The sequence below is a fragment of the Lichenostomus cassidix genome, chromosome W, assembly GCF_008360975.1.
Source record: "Lichenostomus cassidix isolate B80296 chromosome W, HeHo_3.0, whole genome shotgun sequence".
Classification (NCBI taxonomy): domain Eukaryota; kingdom Metazoa; phylum Chordata; class Aves; order Passeriformes; family Meliphagidae; genus Lichenostomus; species Lichenostomus cassidix.
The window spans coordinates 10,068,070-10,090,829 of NC_139510.1; the positions used below are offsets into that span (position 1 = coordinate 10,068,070).

The window sequence follows — 22,760 nt, forward strand, 5'->3', positions numbered from 1 at the left end:
ACTCCCACCTAAGAAACTGCCAAAACCACCTCACTCCCGTCTCTCCCCTGGAACCATTCCAACAATATGCCAAGGCACTCAGCCACGTCTTTTGTCTCTTAATTGCCCATCATCCATTCCCCCCAGGCATCAACTGCCCTTTTCTCACAGTGTCTTCCTTTTTGGGCGACAAATGGGAGAAAATTCAGTGGAAAAACCCACAACACATCCAAAGTGATAATGGCTCATATTTCTCATGTAAGGAGGGACAGGAATGGGTTAACAGGAAGGAATTCAATGAGTATTCCACACAACATATTACTCCCAGTCAAATGGAATCATAGAAAGGGCTAACGGCGTATTTGTGGGGTTGCAGAGGAATGAGAAAGGAGTGGTCAAATAGAAAACCCAAATCTATTTGAGCTTTTGCCTCCTTCCACCAGCACGGTGCCTGTCCAGGGCTGAAGGCTGAACTCTTAATTCAAATTCAAATTGTAGGTAACAACTCTGGCCTGATGGCTTATCAGCTAAGATGTACAAACATGCATTTGAAACCAGCAAAGAAATCGCTGAATCATCCTATGAGGGACCTTCACCCTGGAGGGGTCTTTGGGGGTCTCCAAAGACCACCAGGACATACATGGTGCACATGCTAATGATATTAATGACTTCCGAGAAATGATTTGTGTAACCACTCCTATCCTGGGGAATGTAATTAATATTCATGATTTTACCTATAACACCGTGTCTTTGGGGGTACTGAGGTGTGTGTGTTTGGTAGAAACAATTCCCACACACACAGTGCATCAAATAAAGCAAACACCCACTTCTCTGACTTGGTGTCTGAAGTGTCTCTGGGCTCGATTGAGGCTAATCAAATTGGCGCCTCCAGATGGGACCCTAACTCTGCTCGGCTGCCAGATCCAGGGGTAAGCAGACCTCCCAGTCACGACCCTGAATTTTCAGGGGGAGCTCAGCTGTCCTTTGGCTCATGGCTGGGGTAGACCAAGGACCATCTGCACCAAATTAAGGTATTTGCTACTTTTAAAATAAATGCCTGCAGGTCCGGGGTGCTAGTCCCCAAGGGTGGGTTGAGACTGGGTCTCCCAAAATTAGTCCCAGGCAAGGGGTTGGACCCCGCTGTCAGAAAAAGGTACTTTTAAGGGGTTGGACCCCGCTATAGTGAAAGGTACCTTTAAGGGGTTGGACCCCACTCTACTACACCATCATACTGTGATCTTTGTTCTGTCTGTCATTATTTTGTTACTGTGTGAGTGTGAATGAATGAGATGTGTCTCTGACATGAAGCGATAGTGGAGCTCTATCTGCGTTTCCGTTCTCTGGCGACAGAAACGGCCAGAGAAAAGCGAAGCGACTGGCAAAGAGTGAATGAGTATAAATCATATAAACCGTTGGTTTGGAGTATCTGGAGGGGGGCAAATTGTATTATTGAAGGGAAAGATTTTAGCTACTGAATTGAGAACACCCAGACCCCAACTGATTTAGGGTAAAATAGAAATTACTAATGTAAAAGAACTAGAAGCTGGATAATAGCAATAATAATATTTTTGAACTGATTTAGAGAGCCAGAGATTGGATAATGATTTACTAAGATATGCCTGCCGCAATTCATTTATTATTCTCTTAATGAATTGGTGCCTACCTGGTATCGGGGAGGATAGAGAGAAGAGAGCCAAATAATTGAGAGAAACCACCAAGTGTAACCGAGCATCCCGCCCTTGGACCCCAGGACCGGTACGAGTTGGTTCTCAGGCTTGGACTAAGACCAAGGACCAAGGGAGCATGCACAAGGGAACAGGGTGAACAGTTCATCGTGATGAAGACTATCGACCACGTCATAATTAATCATCGGGACCCTTGCCCACAATTAATCTGAAGACACTGCGCTTGCGCGAGCATATTTAAATGAACTTTGAACTCATTATAATATGAAGCAGGGATAGATAATGAATATGTATAGAGGCTTTGTCTAACTTTATGCATATGTAATCTGTAACCTAATATAAACTTAGTGAAGTGCTGCTGAGGGTGTGCATGCCTTTGGAGGGGCTACCCCCCATGCACCCCAGCTGGAATAAACACATACCTACTTCATAACTATCTGAGTTGTGGAGTCAATTCCATGCTTCACAACACCTTTCTAATATTGCTCCATTTGAATTTGCTTTTGAAATCCTGTGTTTTCTGTGTAGAAACAGTTGTGAAGCTTAGACTTAGTGCACTTGTATTAATTGTGAGAGGAAGAGATATTGTCTATTTGCTCAAGTGCTTTTGAAATTTTTTTGAATGTGTGTGCATGTACTGTGTGTGCAAAATTTTACCTGTGTTAATTTGTATTTTTGCCAGCATATAAATTTATGCAGGGACGCCCGCAAGATAAAAATAACTAGTTGAATCTAATAAGTATCTCTTTGGAACTCCTGTGTGTAGCTGCTAAATATGGTTGTATAGAATGTTGTAGTAGAAAGAGCGTGCAAGTAGAGTAAAAGAAAGAGGGAAGAAGAAGGAAGAGAGAAGTTTTTCAGCACCCTCCCCCATCTTGCCTAAAATTTTGGCAGCTGACCCAGGGCGAGCTGCAGTGCCCTGTATCCTCCGCTTTTGGAGCGGCGGGAGCGAGCGCAGAGGTGCTGCTGGCCGTGCCTGCTGAGAGCATAGAAGGGGGAAGGGCTGCGTTTAGATACTGCAGAAAGAATGTCTAGAAAATGTGAATTGTCTGTTAAGAGTTTTGTCTGGGTCACCAGAATGACTTTGGGGGACAATGAGCACCCCCAGGCAGTAGTGGGGGTGAGGGCTGGAGGAAGGGCAGAATAAGCCCCTGAACGAACTGGTTAGAAAGATACAGCAAATGTATGTAAGAAAGGTGAAAGAAAAGGCAAAGGCAAAGGTGATGCCAAAGGTATTACAGCCCCAAAAGAATAAACTGTGGGGCCCCTGGGGCAGAGGAGAAAGGGCCAGCCACCAGGACGTGGCAAAGGCATTCCCTCCTCAGCAAGAGAAAGACGATCAGAGCAGCAGCTGATAAGGGATCAGACTGCTATCTGCAAGGCAGAGAGACACTGAAAGCAAAAATGTCTGTAGAAAAGATATACCAAATTTTATAATCAACTATTTCAGAGTTAAAGTCTCCTGCCTGGGTTACTCTGAGTTGTTGTTTTTTTTGAACAAAGGTTTGCTCAAATGCTTTTAAGATTCTTTAGCATTCAAGCAGCCAGACAAATTGCCTTAGAGAAAATGCAAATTAACTGCTGCGGAGAAAAAATTTAGAACTGCTGAGAGGAAGGTGTGGACAAAGTGTGTCTCTCAGCCACTGTCCGGGCTGTTCAGGCAGCCAAGAGCATGAAGTTGCCAGATCCAGTGGCTGGCAGCTATTCATTGTCTCAGAATGTAACCAGAGGCTGGCCGCATTATCTGAAAAGTTGTGCAGCCAGGGCTCTGATAATAAATGAAGCCCGAGGGCTGGCAATAGAAGTATACCTCATAAGTTTCACACCAAGTTAAAGATTTATTAACTCAAAGAGCATCTGAGTAGATGACCAGCACAGTTATTGTACTGTGAATCTTGTTTAGTAAAACAAGAGGATTTAGAATTGAAAAACGAGGGGGTTTGACTCAGCCTCTTTGAGGGGGTTGAGGAGAACCCATGACTGCACAGCATTCAGGTGATTAATCTCCAAACCCAGGCTAGGGAAGATTGGCAGAACACTCCCTAACCTTAGAGAAAAAATGTGTTTAATGGTAACTCTTCAAGAGTACTAGAAGAGAATAATTTGAAAGATACACTATCATTAATGAAAGAAAGTTAAAATAAGTGAGACATTGCCTCTTACATGGTCAGCTCAAGCAGCAGAACTGTAGGTGCTTGTGAAATCCTGCGAACTATATCGGGGCAGGATAGTAAATATTTTTACTAATTCTACATATGCATATGGAGTAATACACGCATTTAAGAAATTATAAGAAGAAAGAGGTTTATTAACCTGCAGGAATAAAACATTAGTTCATTAGATCTTAATTTCTCACTTATTAGAAACTTGATTTGTATATGAATTTCCAATGGGGAATTGAAAGAGGCAAGAATTCATCCTTCTCCCCACTCTAACATGTGTTATCACTGTGCAAGTTTGTTTTCTAAGTGTGTCCAGACGTGAGACTGTTGGAAAATGCAGTTTTCCAGCAAAACTCATGCTAACTGAGCAAGCCTGAGCAAGGCTTCAGTATTCTCAGGCCTCAGTAAAATTCCAACAAGCTACAGTGGTTTGTTTGCCTGAGAATGTTCTGTGGGAAGAATGTCATGAGAAAGATTAGGGAGTCAGGAGTGTTATGAGAAAAGAATAAGGGAGTTAACAGGAGGATCCCTGAATGTTTGAGAACAGACTGCAGGTGTGTGTGTGTATCTATGAATAGAAACATCTGTAACAGTATATAAGTTTCTCGTTTGGTGAAATAAAATGGAGCTTACTTTATATCTCATATTGAGACTGCCGTGAGTTCCCTCTCGTCGTTTCTCTTTATGAGACAAGGAGCCACTCAAGCCACAGAAGCAAAAGAACTGCTAACTTCCCTCATGACTGTGAGATCTAGGGCCAGAGACTCCTCTCTAATATGAAACTCCAGACAAAGAGGACACAAAAGAACCATATTGGACAATATAATATACAGTAAATCGGTTAAAAGCAGCAACACCAAAATGAAACACATTAAATGGTTTTGCTTTTTGCATTTCCAGAACAGTGTTATCCACAGTCAGCTATCCTAGCAAAACCTTGTAATAATTGTAATAGCAAGTATGGCTTCAGATGCAAAGAGGTAAGTAAGCCAGATAAAAGAGAAAGCTATATCCTTTTAATGCATGCACATGAAACAATGACCACATTAGCTTATGGGCTTAAATCTAAATTTGTGAAATTGAAGTATAACAACAACAAAATAATTTTATTTTGAAATGAAAAGGTTTCAAAAGGATGGCTGGCTATTCTACTAAGTATTAGTAATTGTCACATTTGTAACTGTTGCTGTTTAATGCATATTTGTTTGTCCAGTGTTTGAGAATGCTAAGCCCCACAAAAGAAAATACTGCCTTTGAAAAATTGCTGAAAATCATAAACCAATCTGCCAAACTTTGGGCTCTGCAATTTAAAAGATGATTTTAAATTTAAAAGAGCAGTTACCATTCATATGATGCTTTCCTCTTTCCTTTCTCCTCTGTCTGCTAAAATTCCCACCAAAGAGAGAGAGGAGGATGAGTAATTCAGACCCCACTTCGGCAAGCTGCCGAAGCAGATTGTTAAAAGTGCTGTTTTTCAGTAGCACATTTGAAGTCCTGGAAAGAGCTTGCAAAATCATATAAAAAGGTCCTGAACGTCTGTTGATTTTTGTGGGTAGCGAATATTTGTGAGCATATTTTTTCTGTAAATTGAAAGATAATCTAGATTTACAGAAAGTAAAATCAAAAACTAGAAAAAAAAGGGAGGGGAAAAAGATAGCCTAATAGATCACAAGCAAAAACTAACAGTACGAGAGTCTTAGTTATGTTTTCCTCTTTCCTTTCTGCTCTGTTTGCTAAAAATTCCACCAAGGTGAGGAAAAGTACCCCATTTTACAACCAAGAAAAGCTAACAGTAGTCCTGATCACTATCTGGAGCCATGATGTGAGCTGCCAAAAACTGAAAAGATTAATGTCTCTGAGACACTTCAAGATGCCTGTGTGTGGTGTGTGGGGAAGGGGCAGGTCAAGCCTTGCCCTGGTGAGACAGTGAACTGTGGGGGTGCAGCGGCCCGATGCTGCGGATCCCGAGTCCCCGAGGCCGGCGGTCAGCGTAATCCACGGGGACGCTGCCGAGGATGCCATCGCCTGGGACTCGGAGGAGGCCGGGCCGTAAACCGCTCTCTCCCTCCCCTGGAAAGTTTTCCTAAGTTTATTGGTTTAAAGTTCGCTTCCCCGCCCCTATCACCGCCCCTGCTGCTTGCCCTCACTAGAATGTTCTGTTGCTGGGCTTCCCCCATGAGTTGTTTGTAATCCCCTCCCTAGTTATATTTCATTTGCTCCCCCGCTTGTCCCTCATGTTGTCCCGGAGCCCCGTTGGCTCCGCCCCTGTTGTTCCTCCCTGGGAAACCCCGTACTTCCCCCTAAAAACCCCCTCCCTTTGTTCTCTCGGCGTGGCGTGGCCGCGACCCCAGCCCCGCCGTGCGCTGCACCCGGTAGCTGCGTGGACCGCCCCACCCGAGAGCCCCCAGTGTGCCTCCCCCGCGCCGCTTCTCCCTTAATAAACTGCGCACTGGTGACTCTCAGCTCGTCGTGCTCTCTTTATCACGGTGTTATAGAGGTTCGAGACCACGCCAATCGGTCTTAGTTCCAATGGGTAAAATTTTATTAATTACAGCAAGCAAAGCATAGGCAATTCAGCGCTGGGCGACAGGGGGATCTCCGTCCCACCAACTGCCGCCCAGTTCTTGATTCGTAGTCTTCTTTTATGTGGTCTAACTTCCTGCTTCGGTAGTACTCTGCGCATGCTCTCCTGCTGTTGCCGGGGAGTTTAAGTGAAATTTCAACAGCGTGGCGATTTCTCTTCTGCTGATTTCTGCAAAAGACTGTTTTCTTAAGCAAACTTAAAGGTTAAGCAATATTAAGCAATCGCATGTTTTCTTAGGCAGGTGTAAAGGTTAAGTAATATCTAGCAGCCACCAAGCAGCTGTGCCTACGTATCCACATTCTAGATTTAATGGACAAACATTCTCCTTCACAATCCCCCCTTTCTTTTATGGTACATTTTTGTTTTGTTCATTAAATCTTTTAAGTTCCAGGCGACTCCATTCTAATTCATCCTCTTCTAGCTCTTCTTCTATATGTTCAGCTTTGATTATCATCAGATGGGCTGCTTCTAGCCGGTTTTTAACAAGTGTTATTAGATGATTAAAAATGCAAGGTCCAAACGTTAGGGCTAGGATTAACATAATTAGGGGTCCAGCAATGGTGGATAGTAAGGTTGTTAACCAGGGAAAAGATTGAAACCAATTTTTATACCATGCTTGTGTGGCCTCTCTCTCTTGTTTATGTTTTTCTAATCCTTTTCGTAGCTCTGCCATTGCATCTCGGGCTACTCCAGTATGGTCAGCATACACACAGCATTCTTCATTTAGAGCTACACATAACCCACCATCATGTGCGAACAAAATATCTAAACCCCTTCCATGTTGTAATACAACTTCAGACAGAGATCTTAGAGAGCTTTCTAACGCAGTAATTGAATTTTCAATTTTTGCAAGGTCTTCATCAACTGCTGTTCTTAATGCGGAAAACTCTTTTCCTTGTTGTACGAGGGAAGCTATACCAGTGCTAGCTCCAGTAGCCCCCAATGTTAATAAAGTGGCAATGGTTATAGTTGTGATCGGCTCTCTTTTTATTAAATGGTGTTCTGGTATCGTCTGATGATCCAGCACATATTCATTAGAGTGGTAAGTAAGTCGGGGAATAATCATGACTTGAATGCAATGATCTGTGGTGTTAAAAGCATTCAAGGGTATACAGGGGGTGATTCCAACACTAACACAAACCCAATGTGCATTTTTTTCAGGCAACAACCATTTCGCTGGTCCTTGATTGTTAGGATTTTCCACAATTTTACTGCACAGACTCTGTTTTTCTTGTGGCACTTGACCAATGCAGGTGCCAGTTCCAGTTACTTGAGCTAGGGTGATTCCAGCTCTTATATTTAAGTCATTTCTCCATTTACACTGGGTTGGATTGCTGTCATTAGTTTTAGTTTCTCTTCCATTAATAGCAATAGCTTCATAAAAGGGTGGTTTAGAGCTATAACAAAGCCAGCACTGTTCTGTTAAGTTAGGATTAGTAGCATTTAAAGCATAGTAGCTATTTTTTACTAATCTCCATAGATTATTTGAATCTGCGATGTTAGTTTCTGGTAGCACATTCTGCGGATTGATTGCTGTGTTTGGACTTATAGGTTGTGGGTCTGGAAGAACTATTTCCTTTTTTATGTAAAAGAGGCCTTTAGGATCTTGACTGAGGCCATTTCCCGGTTCGTTATAGGGACTATTGCTTGGAATCCAAAGTCTAAATTCCCATTTTTTTCCAATTATCCACCCTGGATCATCAGGTTGTTCCACATGTATATCTGCAAATTGACAAGGAACTCCATTCTGTTCTTCTAAACCTCTGTTGGCATATGGGTTATAGGCAGAAGGTCCCTTGTTATATCTAGGTGGTTTGCACCCATATGGTCCCCACCAGACTGTGATATATTGATCTTTTCCTGCTCTTGGAGAATAAACTGAGTTTATAGTTTCACATCTGTACTCTGCACAGTACGAATCTTGTTTGACACACCAAATCTGGCCTCTCTTAGTGTCTGCTGGGTTTGGATTAGGGCACATGTAAAAGGCTCTTGGTCCGACCCATCCTTTTGCTCGTGTTTCTGGGTTTTCACAGGCTGAGTAATTGACCATGTCACACGAGGTGACGGTGAAAACTGGGGCTCCTACCATAATGTAGGTGTGTATTATGGTAGGTTTATCTAACCTGCCTAGTGTCCACTTAAACGGTTGGTGTGGGTGGTGTGAGAGTGTCAAGGTTGCATTATTCTCAGCTGGTATTCCTATGATTAGTAATAGGATTAGAACCTGGAGTTTGTAGCTTTTCCATTTAAGGTGGAGGCATACATTTATGTTATTGTTTCTCTTCTTTGTCGTCCCACCCCGTTTATTGCCAATTGTGTGGCATCTCGGCCTCCATGACCCCTTGATCCCAAGAGAGTTTCTCTCTCCGATATCATCGCCTCTGCCTCGCCCGTCGGCTTGGTTGCTGCAAGTCACGGGGAGAGCCATCTTCTCGGCAGCAAGCGTCTCTATCAGGAGGATCAAGATAACCCTTTTTCTGGGACCTTGCTGTGTAAGCAGACCAATTATGCTGTTTAATTGGCGGGGCAAAGCAGTCTATCCAGGATATACTGCGTCGGCAAGCTCCAGCCACTATGTTGACAACAAAGGGAGCGGGCTCGTTAGGATGATAGCAATATAACAAGGGATTTACGCCAAAGACATAAATATCCCACCACTTCTTACCTCGAAATTCAATTTCCCCTCGAGCAACCAGAAGTTTTAGAGCCCAATTTGTTTGTTCCCGTTGCGCCCTCCAACTAGGACTGCAAACACCTCGAGGGGGATATCCTCCACCACAATGGGTCCACCACTTCTCCTTACAGACTAAGCAAACGTAACACACAAAAGGGTAGCAACCTATGCAACTAGGATTATTACATTCAATTCTCACATCATCTGTGTAAATATTCCCTTCTTCATCTTTAAATAGTTCTGCAGTTAAGCGTCTTACTCGTAGCTGTAGAGTCCTAGGGAGTTTTTCTCCACGCGTTGGGATATAAGAGGTGCAGAATGATTTATGCCAGCAGGATATATGGGAATGGGAATACCAACAATGGGAATCTTGGAGATAGCTCATAAGCAGGCGGTTCTTTTAAGTTTTTGCCAGTTTCAATTTTAGGTCCCCTGGGGCACTTGTTATTTTCCACTCCTGTAGCCGCACTGGTCCTTTGATGCGACTAGCGTGTGTCCACCCTTTTTCTGCTGTTCGTACCGCAGTGTTGGTAGTCAACAGTACTTGGAAGGGTCCCTCCCAACGGGGTTGCAAGGTGGTTTCTTTCCAGGATTTGACGAGGACCCAATCTCCCGGTTTTACCTGGTGTAAGGTAATATCGAGTGGAAGTCTTTGGGTTAATAGGCCTTTGTTCCATAGCTCTTGTCTGTATTTCATTAATTCCTTAATATAAATCTGGATGTTTTTGTCTAGGATCCCAGGGTGTTCCTTTGGGCTGCCTAGGTCATATGGCATTCCATATAACATTTCAAAGGGAGATATCCCAACATCTGTTCTGGGTTGTGTTCTAATATTTAAGAGGGCGAGGGGTATACATTTTACCCACGAGAGATTAGTTTCAATAGTTAATTTAGCCAAGTGTTTCTTTAATTCTCCATTTATTCGTTCTACTCTTCCCGAACTCTGGGGGTGCCATGGGGTATGTTGTTCCCACCTTATTCCCAATGCTTCTGCTAGATTCCTTATTATTTTGGATGTAAAATGAGGTCCCTGATCGGAATCTATTGCCTCAGTTACGCCATACCTAGGAATTATGTGTTCTAGCAGTGTCTTAATTACGGCTTGAGCCGTTGCTCTGGTAGTGGGGAATGCCTCTACATAATGTGTTAAATGATCTACAATAACGAGCACATATTTATATCTACCAGATTTCGGGAATTCAGTGAAATCAATTTGGACCCTCGAAAATGGTCTGATCGCTAGGGGTCTCCTTCCCATCGGCAATTTCCTTTGTACCGCTCGATTAACTTTCAGACATATAGAACATCCCTGTGTAATTTGTTTTGCCAAATCGTGCAGTCCCATGCACATATACTTTGTAGCAAAGTGATCCACTAGAGCTTGGCTTCCCCAGTGAGTTTTCTGGTGTATTTGAGCTAGTATCTGGAAAGCTATTGACTTAGGTATCATTTCTCTTCCGTCAGGCAAACGCCACTTTCCCTCCGCATCTTTAACTATTCCCATTTTCTGCATTTTCTGTTCCTCCTTTGGTGTGAAAAGGGGGCTTTCTGTCTTATCTTGATCTAGTTCCTGTTTTTCCCCTCGCTTCAATGTTAGAATCCTGAGCGCAGCCTGTTTGGCCTCCTGATCTGCTGCATTGTTACCTCTCGTTCTGTAGTCAGTTCCCCTCTGGTGACCCCTAATGTGTACTACCGCTATTTTCTTTGGTTTTCTCAGGGCAGTTAATATCTTCTTTACTAGTTCTTGATGTATCAGATCCTTTCCTTGTGAGTTTCTTAGGCCTCTTTCTTCCCAAATTTTTCCAAAGGTATGTATTATCCCATAACTATACTTAGAATCTGTAGAAATAGTCCCCTCTTTTCCTTGTAATCTTTTTAGTGCCTGTAAAACCGCATACAGCTCGCAGGCTTGGGCAGACCAGGAGCTATTTAATGGTCCTGATTCTAAAACATTCAAGGTTTTCCCGTCTATGAGTGCATATCCTGATTTTCTCTTCCCCTCTACCACCCTAGAGGATCCATCTACAAAAATTCTTTCACCTTCGTTTAATTCCTCTTCTTCCAAGTCAGGTCTTATTTTTGTTTGTTCTTCTATTGTTTTCAAACAGTCATGTACCAGCCTGACATGCTCAGGTTCCCCGTACAAAAACTGTGCGGGGTTTTGGAGGGTTGTGGTTTCCAAAGTTAGGTTGGGGGCTTCTAGCAAAATTCCCTCATACTTCAAAAGACGGGAGTCTGAAATCCATTTTTCTGCTTTTTGTTGGAGGACACTTCTGATATTATGCGGTGTGAGTACCTTTAGATTGCTGTTGAAGGTTATTTTCCTCGCCTCCTCAACTAAGAGGGCGCATCCCACTATTGCTTGCAGGCAAGTGGGCCATCCCTGACTCACAGGGTCCAATAACTTGGATAGATAGCCTACCGGTTTCTTCCTCCCCGCCCAGTCTTGGGTTAGAACCCCATAGACCGTGCCATTATCTATGTTAACAAACAGAAAGAAAGGTCTTTTTAGATCAGGGAGACTTAGCACGGGAGCATTGGCAAGGTCTTCCCGTATTTTCTGTAATTTCTCCTCATCTTGCTCATCCCATTTAACCAATCCATCAGTAACAAGCTTTTTGTATAAGAATTTTACCTTACTGCTATAATTTTCAATCCATTGTCTACAATATCCCAGTAATCCCAAAATCTGCCTTATTTGTCTCTTGTTTCCAGGTGGCGGGAGAGACAGTATTCCTTGTATCCGCTCGGGATCTATTTTCTTTTCTCCTTTTCTGATATAATGCCCCAGATATTTAACTTCTTCTTCTACAAATTGAAGTTTTGCTTTTGATACCTTCAGTCCCTTCAGCCCTAAGAAGTTTAACAACTTGATACTCTCTGCTCTAACCACATCCTCTTTTTCCCCAGCTATCAGCAAATCATCTACATATTGTATTAGTGTGACACCAGGATCTGGTTGATATTCCTGTAAAAGTTGTTCTAATGCTTGTCCAAATAAATTTGGGCTTTCTGTAAATCCTTGGGGAAGAACTGTCCACCTGAGTTGTTGCTTTCGGTTAGTGTCTGAATCTTCCCATTCAAATGCAAAATAATCACGACATGATTTATCTAAAGGACAAGCCCAGAAGGCGTCTTTGAGATCAATCACACTGTACCACAAATTCTCGGGGCCTAATTTACTCAGTAGAGTGTAAGGATTAGCAACCATGGGGAATCGAGAGATTGTTCTTTTATTTATTTCTCTCAAGTCATGCACCAGCCGATACGTCCCATTTGGTTTCTTTACAGGTAATATAGGAGTATTAAATGGGGACATACATGGCTCTAATAACCCTTGGGTAATCAATCTCTCTATTTCTGGTTTCAACCCCCTCCTGCCCTCTAGTGAAAGGGGGTATTGTTTAACCTTTACCGGGATTTCCGGGTTTTTTATGTTCACAGTGAAAGGGGGTATTCTTAATTGCCCTACACTTTCAGGAGTATACCAGACTTCAGGATTAATCTTTTGTTCATCCTCGATTCTAAGAGGACAAAGTCGAATCTGAATTTCTTTATTCTTTACCTCTAAAGTTATACCTAATTCCACAATTAAATCTCGCCCCAAGAGATTGTATTCCGCTTCCGGTACTATCAAAAAGTCTCCCACCCCAATTTTTGTGTCGGTTTCTATCATGACCCCCTTAACAATTCCCACCTTAAATGGTTCCCCTTTGGCACCTATAACGGACGCCGTGTCCTTAGATAATTTACACCCGGAAGGAAGTTTTTGCATAGTAGATCTTTCAGCCCCTGAATCAACCAAAAATTCTAATTCTTCAGAAAGGGGACCTACCCGAAGTTTTATCAAGGGCTCCTGATGTTTACGGGTCCCCAAGAAATAGAGCCCCTGACCCCCCTAATCTTCCTTAAACATCTTCTCATCTTGCATTCTCTGCCTACAATCTTTCTTCAGATGTCCCTTCTTCCTACAGTAAAAACAAGTTCTCTCCTCCCTTCGGTCTCCGATCTCCTGCCCCATCCTGCTCCTTGGGGGTAGACCCCGGGGCATCCGCCTCTCTTTTTTATCTAACTCCCTACTTTCCCGTACCGCCGCTACCATCATTCTCACTTGTCTCTTATGGCTCTCTTCTTCCCTCCTTACATATACCTTTTGGACTTCCCGGAGCAGCTCATCTAATCCTCTATCTTGCCAATTCTCAATCTTTTCAAGCTTCTTTCTAATATCCTCCCAAGATTTTGCTACAAACTGTGTTTTCAACAATGCCTGACCCAGTTGTGTCTCAGGATCTAATCCTGAGTATAACTGCAAGTTTTTTCGCAGTCTCTCTAACCACTCAGTGGGGGTTTCTTCTTTCTTCTGTCTCTCATTAAATGCTTTGTTAATGTTCTGGCCCCGTGGGACTGCTTCCCTAATTCCCTGAATTATTATTGTTCGCAAATCTTGCATATGTACCCTATGGTTTTCATTTTGGTGGTCCCACTGAGGCCTTTGCAAGGGCCACTTGACATCGGCTAAAGGTCCCTGGGCATGCTGGGCATCCCAAACACGCATCCCTGCACGCCTAATCATATTCTTTTCCTCAACAGTAAATAATATGTTCAAAATGGACTGCAATTCGTCCCAGGTGTATATGTTAGGTCCCAGGAATTGATCTACTTTTTCAGCTACTCCTAATGGATCTTCCAATATATTGCCCATTTCCTTTTTGAAATCTCTTACATCCCCTGAATTAAGGGGGACAGAGATAAATCCCATTTGCAGATTGGGACCTCCCATGGGCATTTCCCTTAAGGGAAATAATAAATTATGTTGCCGAGCTCGTCCCCGTGTCAGGGGTCCGTGATCATAAGCTTCCTGATCCTGATCTATCTCAGGTTGTGGCAGGGGAGGTGCTACTGGTGGTGGTAGTGCATATGGTGGGGGTCCCACAGGGATTTCTTCTTCCCTCCGGTGTTTTAGTTTTTGTTTCTCTGAATCTACCTCTGAGAGTTTGAAAACTCGGACCTCTGATTCCCCCGGGTGAGTCACCCAGACTGCTGCATAATCACTTTCTTCTTGATTGAAAGAAGTTTTAGAATTCACCCAGATGTTTAATTTCTGTTGCACCCAGTCTTCACTAGAGCCGAACTTTGGCCACCATACTGCTTTGTCAATTTTCTGCCCTCCCCAGACTTTAACACAATAATAAATCATTTTTACTTTGTCCTTATCCCCTGTCCCGGGATAATACTTCCAGTTTTCCAGCATAAACCCTAGTGGGGAGTCCCTAGGTACTGGGGGGCGTTTCATGGGTTGAGGAGGCTTGCTCTTCCTCTGTCCCATCTTCCGGAGTGCCTTCAGTCGCACGGGGGCTCACTTGCTTCCCCTGTTTCGTGGCCCACGCCCTCGCGGGCAATGGAAACCGCACTACTGAGGGTCCGCACTCGCTTGGGAAATCCGGCTGCCGGTTCCATTCTCACTCACACACAAATCCCCCACTCGTTGCACTCCGGGATCTCCGACCCCGACCGAACGGATACCCCTGCGCAACGGGCAGTTACTCACGCGTCCTGCGTCTTCATCCGGACTTTTGTGCACAAAATTTACAGGGTCGACCGGTTCGTCCTTGCCTTTTGCTTTGAATTTCGGATCGTCAGATAGAGAGGAGCGACAAGCAGGGAGCCGAGGCCGCCAGTATCAGCGGGGCGCCTCCTCGAGACCCTCACGTAATCGCTGGATTCTCTATCCGAGTCACAGCACCAGAACTGTTATAGAGGTTCGAGACCACGCCAATCGGTCTTAGTTCCAATGGGTAAAATTTTATTAATTACAGCAAGCAAAGCATAGGCAATTCAGCGCTGGGCGACAGGGGGATCTCCGTCCCACCAACTGCCGCCCGGTTCTTGATTCGTAGTCTTCTTTTATGTGGTCTAACTTCCTGCTTCGGTAGTACTCTGCGCATGCTCTCCTGCTGTTGCCGGGGAGTTTAAGTGAAATTTCAACAGCGTGGCGATTTCTCTTCTGCTGATTTCTGCAAAAGACTGTTTTCTTAAGCAAACTTAAAGGTTAAGCAATATTAAGCAATCGCATGTTTTCTTAGGCAGGTGTAAAGGTTAAGTAATATCTAGCAGCCACCAAGCAGCCGTGCCTACGTATCCACATTCTAGATTTAATGGACAAACATTCTCCTTCACAACGGGAAGCGACCAGCGACTCCATGGCGTTCCTGCCCGGTAGGCACCCGCCTCCGCCGCGTGGTCCCTGCCGCTCCAAGGAGCGAGCCTGGGAACACTGAGGCTGACCGTAGCCGCCTCTGGGACAGAGCTGAACAGCCGGGAGGGCTGAGAGCTTGGGCCCAGGTGAGGCCTCCGAGGTCTCCTGAAGCCCCGGAAGCCATTGGGAACTAAGGCGGCCGGACCCCTCCGGACCTTACAACTTCAACAAGGAGCCACTCAAACCACAGAAACAAAAAAAAAAACTGCTGACTTCCCTCACAACTGTGAAATCGACGGCCAAAGACTCCTTATGTGAATAAAATCAACTCCTGACAAAGAAGAACACGAAAAACCATATTGGACAATATAAACAGTAAATCTGTTAAAAGCTGCAACGCCAAAATGAAATGCAGTAAATGTTTTCGCTTTTATGTTTCCAGCATAGTGTTACCCACAGTGTTCCTGGATCAAGTCAGCTATCCTAGCAAAACCTTGTAATAATTGTAACAGGTATGCTTTCAAATGCAAGAAAGTAAGTAAGCCAAAAAGAAAAAAAGTAGTACTCTTTTTTAAACAAATGCACATAAAACAACGGCCACATTAATAATTAGCTTATGGACTTGAATCTAAATTTGCAAAATTTAAATGTAACCATGTGTAAATCAGACAAAAATAATTTTCTTTAAAATGATAAGGTTTCAAAAAGATAGCTGGCTTGTCTCGTCTAACGAAGTGCTAAGACCAAGTAAGTTCTATTAATTGTCATACTTCTAACTGTTGTTGTTAAATGTATATTTGTTTGTCTAGTGTTTAAAAATGCTAAACCCCACAGAAGAAAGATACTGCCTTTGAGAAATTGCTAAAGATCAAGGACCGTTTTGCCAGGGCTCTGCAGCTTAAAGATGCTTTTTAATTTAAAATAGAAGTTACTATTTATATGAGTTCCAGCATGCCTTCCTCCTTCCTTTCTGCTATCTGCTAGAAGGGGAGGGGGGAGAAAATAGTTTAATTAAATCACAAGCAGAGAAAACTAACAATTCAAGAGTTCTAATCAGTTTATATGAATTTCAGTGTGCTTTCCTCTTTTCTTTCTGCTCTGTTTGCTAAAACCTCCACCAAAGTTGAAGAGAGTGGTACCCCAATTAAATCACAAATGAAGAAGACTATCGGTAGTCCTGGTCACTGTCATGAGCCATGGAGTTGCCTGCCAGGCACTGAGGAAGTTGTCTCTGGGACACTTCAGGATGCCTGTGTATATGGTGTGTGTGTGTGTGGGGAAGGAGCAAGTCAGGCCTTGCCCTGGTGAGACAGTGAACTGCCCCTTACCTCACCCCAGAGCATCCCAGCCCTGCAGTGGGGCCAGCTATGGACACAGCAGAGGCAGTGCTGCATTCTCCCTATCCCAAACTAAAAAAAAACCCAGAAAGTAATTCCCGCTAAGAAATAGAAAGCCCAAGAAAGTAAAAGATAATTAACATTCCTCTTAAAGGTTCTATATAACTGCTTTTCTACATGTTCTCTGTCTTTCTTCTTTTTTTCTTCAAAATATTTCTATATATTCTCTGTCTTTCTCTTCAAAATTTTTAACTAGTATTGGTAGAATCAAGAAATTATGTGGAAGTGACCTTAAAAATTCAGGTCACTTCCAAAGGGGGGATTTGTTGGAAAATATATCAGGTTAAAAATTTTGTAAAACTTTAGTCAAAGGTTTTGTTTGTCTTTACCCCAGAAAAAGAATTTTAGGTTTCTTCCAGGGCATTGTTCTGCCAGATGAGGTCTGGTGAACTCAGCATACCAACAGATTGGGAGTGACCCCGAAGATAACCAGAAAGATAAAGACTATTAACAGAACATCCACCGGGACCTTGTGGTTATCAACAAGACATGATGGATATCACAAATGGCTACCCCAGACACCACCTCCAGCAGGGCTGAAGACATCCTGGCCTGGAAAAAAGACTGATAAGAAAAACTGAAGAATGAAGAATCTAATTAGCATCAGAGGCAAAGAGATTCAGATCCAATAGTGTGGTGGTTTTGATTGGCCCAAAGCATCAGTAAAGTATTTTTAACATTTAGGAGAAATTTGGACCCCTCAGAAGCTGTTGTGGTAGGCCTGGGGAAGTGTCTGAGGGGTGGGGTGTGACACAAAGATGGCTCCTGTGTGTCTTGAGTGAAAGTTCTGGAAGTTTTTATATTAAGTCCAGCAGAGCCAATCTCTGATGGCTCTGAAGGTGATGGACATGCTACTGGCCAGGTTTGGGCCAATTGGAGGTGCTAGTTATGCCTCTGTGAAAACATATTTAAGAAGAAATCAAAACAAAGCAGGGGCACACTTCTTTCACTTCTTTGTAGTTGGAGGAGGAGGAGGTGGAGGTAAAAAAATGTGAGGGAGAACAGCATGAAGACACCAAGGTCAGTGAAGAAGGTGGGTGAAAGGGGTGCTCCCGGCACTAGAGCTGAAAACTCTCTGCTAGCCGTGGTGAAGGCCATGGGGGGGCAGGAGGTCACTTGCAGCCCATGGAATCCACAGGAGTGCAGAAATCAACTCAGCCCTCTCCAGAGGAGCAGGTGGATGCCTGGAAAAGACTGTGAACCAGTAAGAGTCTCATCTAAGAGTTAAAACTGCAAAGGCCTTGGAAGGGAGAGAAAGGCTTTTTCCTTGCTCTTGGCATGGAAGCAGCCCAGCCTCGGCTTGGGAGAGTCTGCACGGCACCCTATGGACAAAGAAACTCATGTTGCAGCAGAATTCAGGCAAGATGTTGCTCGTGAGATTGGACCCACGCCAAAGAAGTTCCCAGAGAACTGTCTCTTGTGAGAAAGACCCCTGGCTAAGTAGAGAAACCCCTCTCCCTGATGGACTGACCAGAAAACCCCTCTCACCCTGCCCCCTGTCTGTGTTGCTAGTTTAGAAAGAGAAAAGAAGGGGTTTAGCACAGAGACTGCTTCTTAAGAGGGTGGAGAGTAAGAACAAAAAAACTCTGAAGAGAGAAAGAGAGAAATAAGTAGAGATAAAGAGTATTTGTAATAGAAGAATTGTAGTGATAAATAGATTTAAGAATCTGCTCTGTGGACTGAAAAAGAATACCCCCCACACCCTGCCTCCCTACCCAACTTGTTAATTATAAAGGAAGAAAGGGGGTGAATACTATAAGTTCGTAAGAGAGAGAAGAGAGTGAAAAAAGACTGTATAAAAAGTTTATTTTTACCTTGCATTTATCCTTCAACTCTGTTAAGTAATTCAAACACCTTTTTGCAATTTTAAATAAAGCCTGTTTGCCTTTTTTTCTTTTCGTGCGTCCTTCTGGCAATGCCCTATCTTGTTTAAATCATAAAATTAATGTACATCTTTATAGTTTTTTTTCATTAGTGAAAAAGACCTGAAATGTCGGTGTTTAGTCAGTCATACCTTGACAAATAGGAAGCTGAATACTGGGAGTTTGCTCAACTTTAGACCAATGAACACCGACCCAATGCTTTCCTATGTATTTTTACTGTATAAAATACCTGAAAAATTGAGTAAAAGCTATGTATCATGGAATGATTCTCTCTGCACACCCGGGCTATGTGTAGATGAGATGATTTCTGTGGTGCATCCTGGCCAGAACAACATCCTGGCCAGATAATAAAGTAATGCCTTGACTCTCTAACATTAAAATGTTGTTGGAGAGTTTTTGTATTTTTTTTCCCGCAGATTCAGTGACACCAGCTCCGGGAATTTCCCCAGGTGGGAAAGGGGAGAGGGATGGAGCCAGGAAGGGAAGGAATGGGGAGTTTGGGATTGGGAGAAATCCTGGAAAAACTCCAATTCCCTTTGTCCAGGGTGGGAGGAATGGAGAGTTTGGGATTGGCATTGGGATTGGGGCTCGTCCTGGAAAAGCACCAATTCCCTTCCTCCTGGTGGGGAAGGGGGGGGGGGGGGGAGGACAGGAATGGGGAGATTCGGATTGGGTGAAATCCTGGAAAAGCCCCAATTTCCTTTCTCCGGGTGGGAAAGGGAACAGGGAGGGTCTCAGGGAGGGAAGAATAGAGACTTTGGGATTGGGATTGGGATTGGTTCTGGATCAACCCCAATTCCCAACTTTGAACAATTCATTTATAACACATTGGGAATGGGGATGTGGGATGGTCCCAGGAGGGGAGGAATGGTGTCTCAGATTAGAAACAAGTCTAGGAGGAAAGCGCTCTGAATAAACGCCTCCCCCAAAGCAAAGGGCTTACGGCGTCCCCACCCCCACCACAACAGAATTTCTTGGATGAAAGTGAAAAAAACCCTGTTTATTTAACAAAACATGCAGAGTGCCTTGCAAGGCAAGGGGAAAGGGGGAAAAATTATTAAACCTGAGCCAACAGCTGATGAACTTCAGTGTCCTTTTTCCTCGGGCATAGATTCTCTTCTCTGGGCGGTCCCGGGGTGTAGGATTAGAGCCTGTAGGATTAGAGGGTCTGTTTGTCGGTTTCGGACGGTCGGGACAGAGACGAGAGATCTCTGGAGTCAGGTCTTAGAGCATGGGGTTTATTGTGAAAGGGCGTGGGTGTAGGAGACCTGCTAGGGGCTGCCACGCAGCCCAAAGCAGGTCAGAGAAGCGAGAGAGAGAGAGAGAGAGCGAGAGAGCGAGAGAGCAGGAAGAGATTGATAACAAGAGAGCAAGCTGCCATTTACAATACAATAAATCATCTTCTGTGTTGAATATTCTAATTCTCATTAACCAATCTAGAACAAGCTACAAATCCTATAACATTTACATACAACCTATAAGAATCATCGCATTACCATACGGCGTTATATTTTAAACCCTAAAAATTGCTTTTTGGACCCTCTGCCAATTTGGCAGGGTCTGCTCTGACCCTTGGACCTGCCTGCAAGCAGAGGGTATTGTTTCATCAAGAGGGGGGATTACCTCCAGTCGGCCGTACCATTGTTTTCTAGTTGTTCAGTAACTCAAAGCTCGTCTTCATTTCAATCTCGCTTATATTTTCCATATTCTCAGCATCTTTTGCCAGGTAATCATATTTATAAGGCTTTCCTATTTCATCTTCCCCAACACCGGGGGACTGGGCGGAGTCGCTTCAGTCGCTCCCTGGAGGATTCTCGTCTACTGTCCTCCCGGGGCACCTCTGATTCTCGGGCAAGAAAGCAAGTAAAAAAACGTCCAAAAAGGAGATGATGAAGAAGCAGTCCCTGGAAAATAAAATTAGCAGCAGCAACCAGACAAAAGGAATGTCCCTTCCCCCATCTCACGCGCTCCCAGGCTGAGAAGCCTGGGGGAGAATTTCAAAACAAACCGTGCTGATGGAGCTTCCTTTGGGCTGCTGAATGCAGTTAAAACTACAGGACCACATTTCTGGGCATAAAAGCAGACAATAGGGAATACAGGATTATCATAACATCACCCCAAAATATTCCACCCCTTATGCCATATTGTCGGCTTAATGCCCAAACTAATCTATTTCAACCCTAAACACACACATTTATACATATATACATATGGCTATATACAAATAGTGGCAGTGATATTCGGCAAGCAGTGATACATAGGCATCCCAACATTACACGTGGTTCTCACCCAACAATCAAATCTCCCTGAGGTACACATCATGTTTCTCCATCTTCCTGCATTATCCACCTGGTGCACCCTGGTCCCTGAGCAAAGACAACCCCACAGATGGGTTTGTCTTTACGTGAGGCAGAATTAATCCAAACCATCTTTCCTAACAAGCCTCTGACATATACTGCTGGGACCTTGTCTCTGTCTACTGTATGCAGGGGCTCAGATTGGGCAGGGCCGGATGTAATGGTGTAGCCTCGGGTGTTAACTAACCAGGTGGCCTTTGCTAAATGCCGTTCCCAATTTTTGAAAGTCCCCCCACGCAGCGCCTTCAAGTGTTGCAGTACAACGTGTCAGCTGTGAAGTCCAGCAGCGCGGAAGTGTTTTGTTATCAGTTAATGTGGGACAATTAAGAGAAGTTAACTTGAATAGCCCCTGGCAGGGGCAGGAGACTGATACTGAGGCAAAACTATGTTTACCTTGTGATGGGTGATAGGCAGGGGTGATTGGGAATGATGAAGGTGATCAGTAACCCATTAAGACCAAGTTCTTGTAACGGCTAAAGTTATGCTTTGTAACTGTATAAAAACGATGCCTTCTGTACAATAAATCGGACTTTACATGAACCAGGCTGAGTACCCAAATACATCGCCGACATGCAAGGTTGTTTTTAGCAATCCATTGTACCATTCCACTTTGCCAGCGGCTGGTACATGATAAGGGATATGGTATAGCCGCTCAGTGCCATGCTCCCTAGCCCAGATGTTTATAAGGCTGTTCTTGAAATGAGTTCTGTTGTCAGACTCAATTCTCTCAGGGGTACCATGCCTCCAGAGGACTTGATTTTAAAGGCCCAGGACAGTGTTAGGAGCAGTAGCATGAGGCACAGGGTAGGTCTCCGGCCATCTAGTAGTGGTTTACTACCATTGTGAGCACATAGTGCTTGCCTTGACAGGTCTGGGGCAATGTGATGTAGTCAACCTGACAGGCCTCACCATACTTTTGCTGGGACCACCTTCCCCCATACCACAGGGGTTTCACCTGCTTGATCTCAGCACATTTCACAGTTATGGATAACCTGGGAGATATAGTCCATGGTTAAATCCACCCCTTGGTCTCGTGCCCACTTATAGGTGGCACCTCTGCCTTGATGGCCTGAGGGATCATGGGCCCATTGAGCTAGGAACAACTCTCCCTTATGCTGCCAATCCAAGTCTACCTGGGACACCTTTATCTTTGCAGCCTGATCTACCTGTTTGTTGTTTCGGTGCTCCTCATTAGCTCGGCTCTTGGGGACATGGGCATCTACATGGCGGACCTTCACAGGTAGTTTCTCTGCTCGGGCAGCGATGTCTTTCCACTCTTTGTCAGCCCAGGTTGGTTTTCCCCTATGCTGCCAATCAGCCTCTTTCCACTTTTCCAGCCAACCCCATAGAGCATTGGCTACCATCCTTGAATCAGTGCAGAGGTAGAGCTTTGGCCACTTCTCTCAGCAATGTCCAGGGCCAGCTGGACAGCTTTGAGCTCAGCGAGTTGACTTGATCCACCTTCTCCTTCAGTAGCTTCTGTGACCCGTCATGTGGGACTCCATACGGCTGCTTTCCATTTTTGCTTTATCCTTACAAGAGGAAAGGAACCGTCAGTGAAAAGAGTGTAGCGTGTTTCTTCTGCTGGCAGTTGGTTGTATGGTAGAGCTTCCTCAGCTCATGTCACTTGTTCTTGCTTCTCTTCATCAGTGAGACCAAAGTTTTCACCTTCGGGCCAATTTGTAATTATTTCCAAGATCCCAGGGTGACTCAGGTTTCCCATATGGATGCACTGTGTGATGAGGGCAATCCATTTACTCCATGTGGCATTGGTGGTATGGTGAGTAGAAGGAACCTCTGCTTTGAACATCCACCCCAGCACTGGTAGTCGGGGTGCCAG

General features: G+C 44.2%; 2 long non-coding RNA genes across 2 annotated transcripts in view; both read right to left on the reverse strand.

The window, feature by feature from the left end:
- Positions 1-21,183, reverse strand: part of LOC146425468 (uncharacterized) — a 363,886-nt gene extending 342,703 nt beyond the window's left edge. Inside the window, exons 1-2 of the long non-coding RNA XR_014846587.1 lie at positions 20,752-21,183; positions 1,767-2,140 (exon numbers count right to left, since the gene is read on the reverse strand). This is a non-coding gene — a long non-coding RNA (uncharacterized LOC146425468). The remainder of the gene's footprint in view (positions 1-1,766; positions 2,141-20,751) is intronic.
- LOC146425474 (uncharacterized) lies at positions 10,147-13,903 on the reverse strand. Its single transcript, XR_014846468.1, has 2 exons — positions 12,503-13,903; positions 10,147-12,464 (listed from the first exon to the last, which is right to left on the reverse strand). It is a non-coding gene; the product is annotated as an uncharacterized LOC146425474 (long non-coding RNA).
- Positions 21,184-22,760: the final 1,577 nt, after the last annotated feature.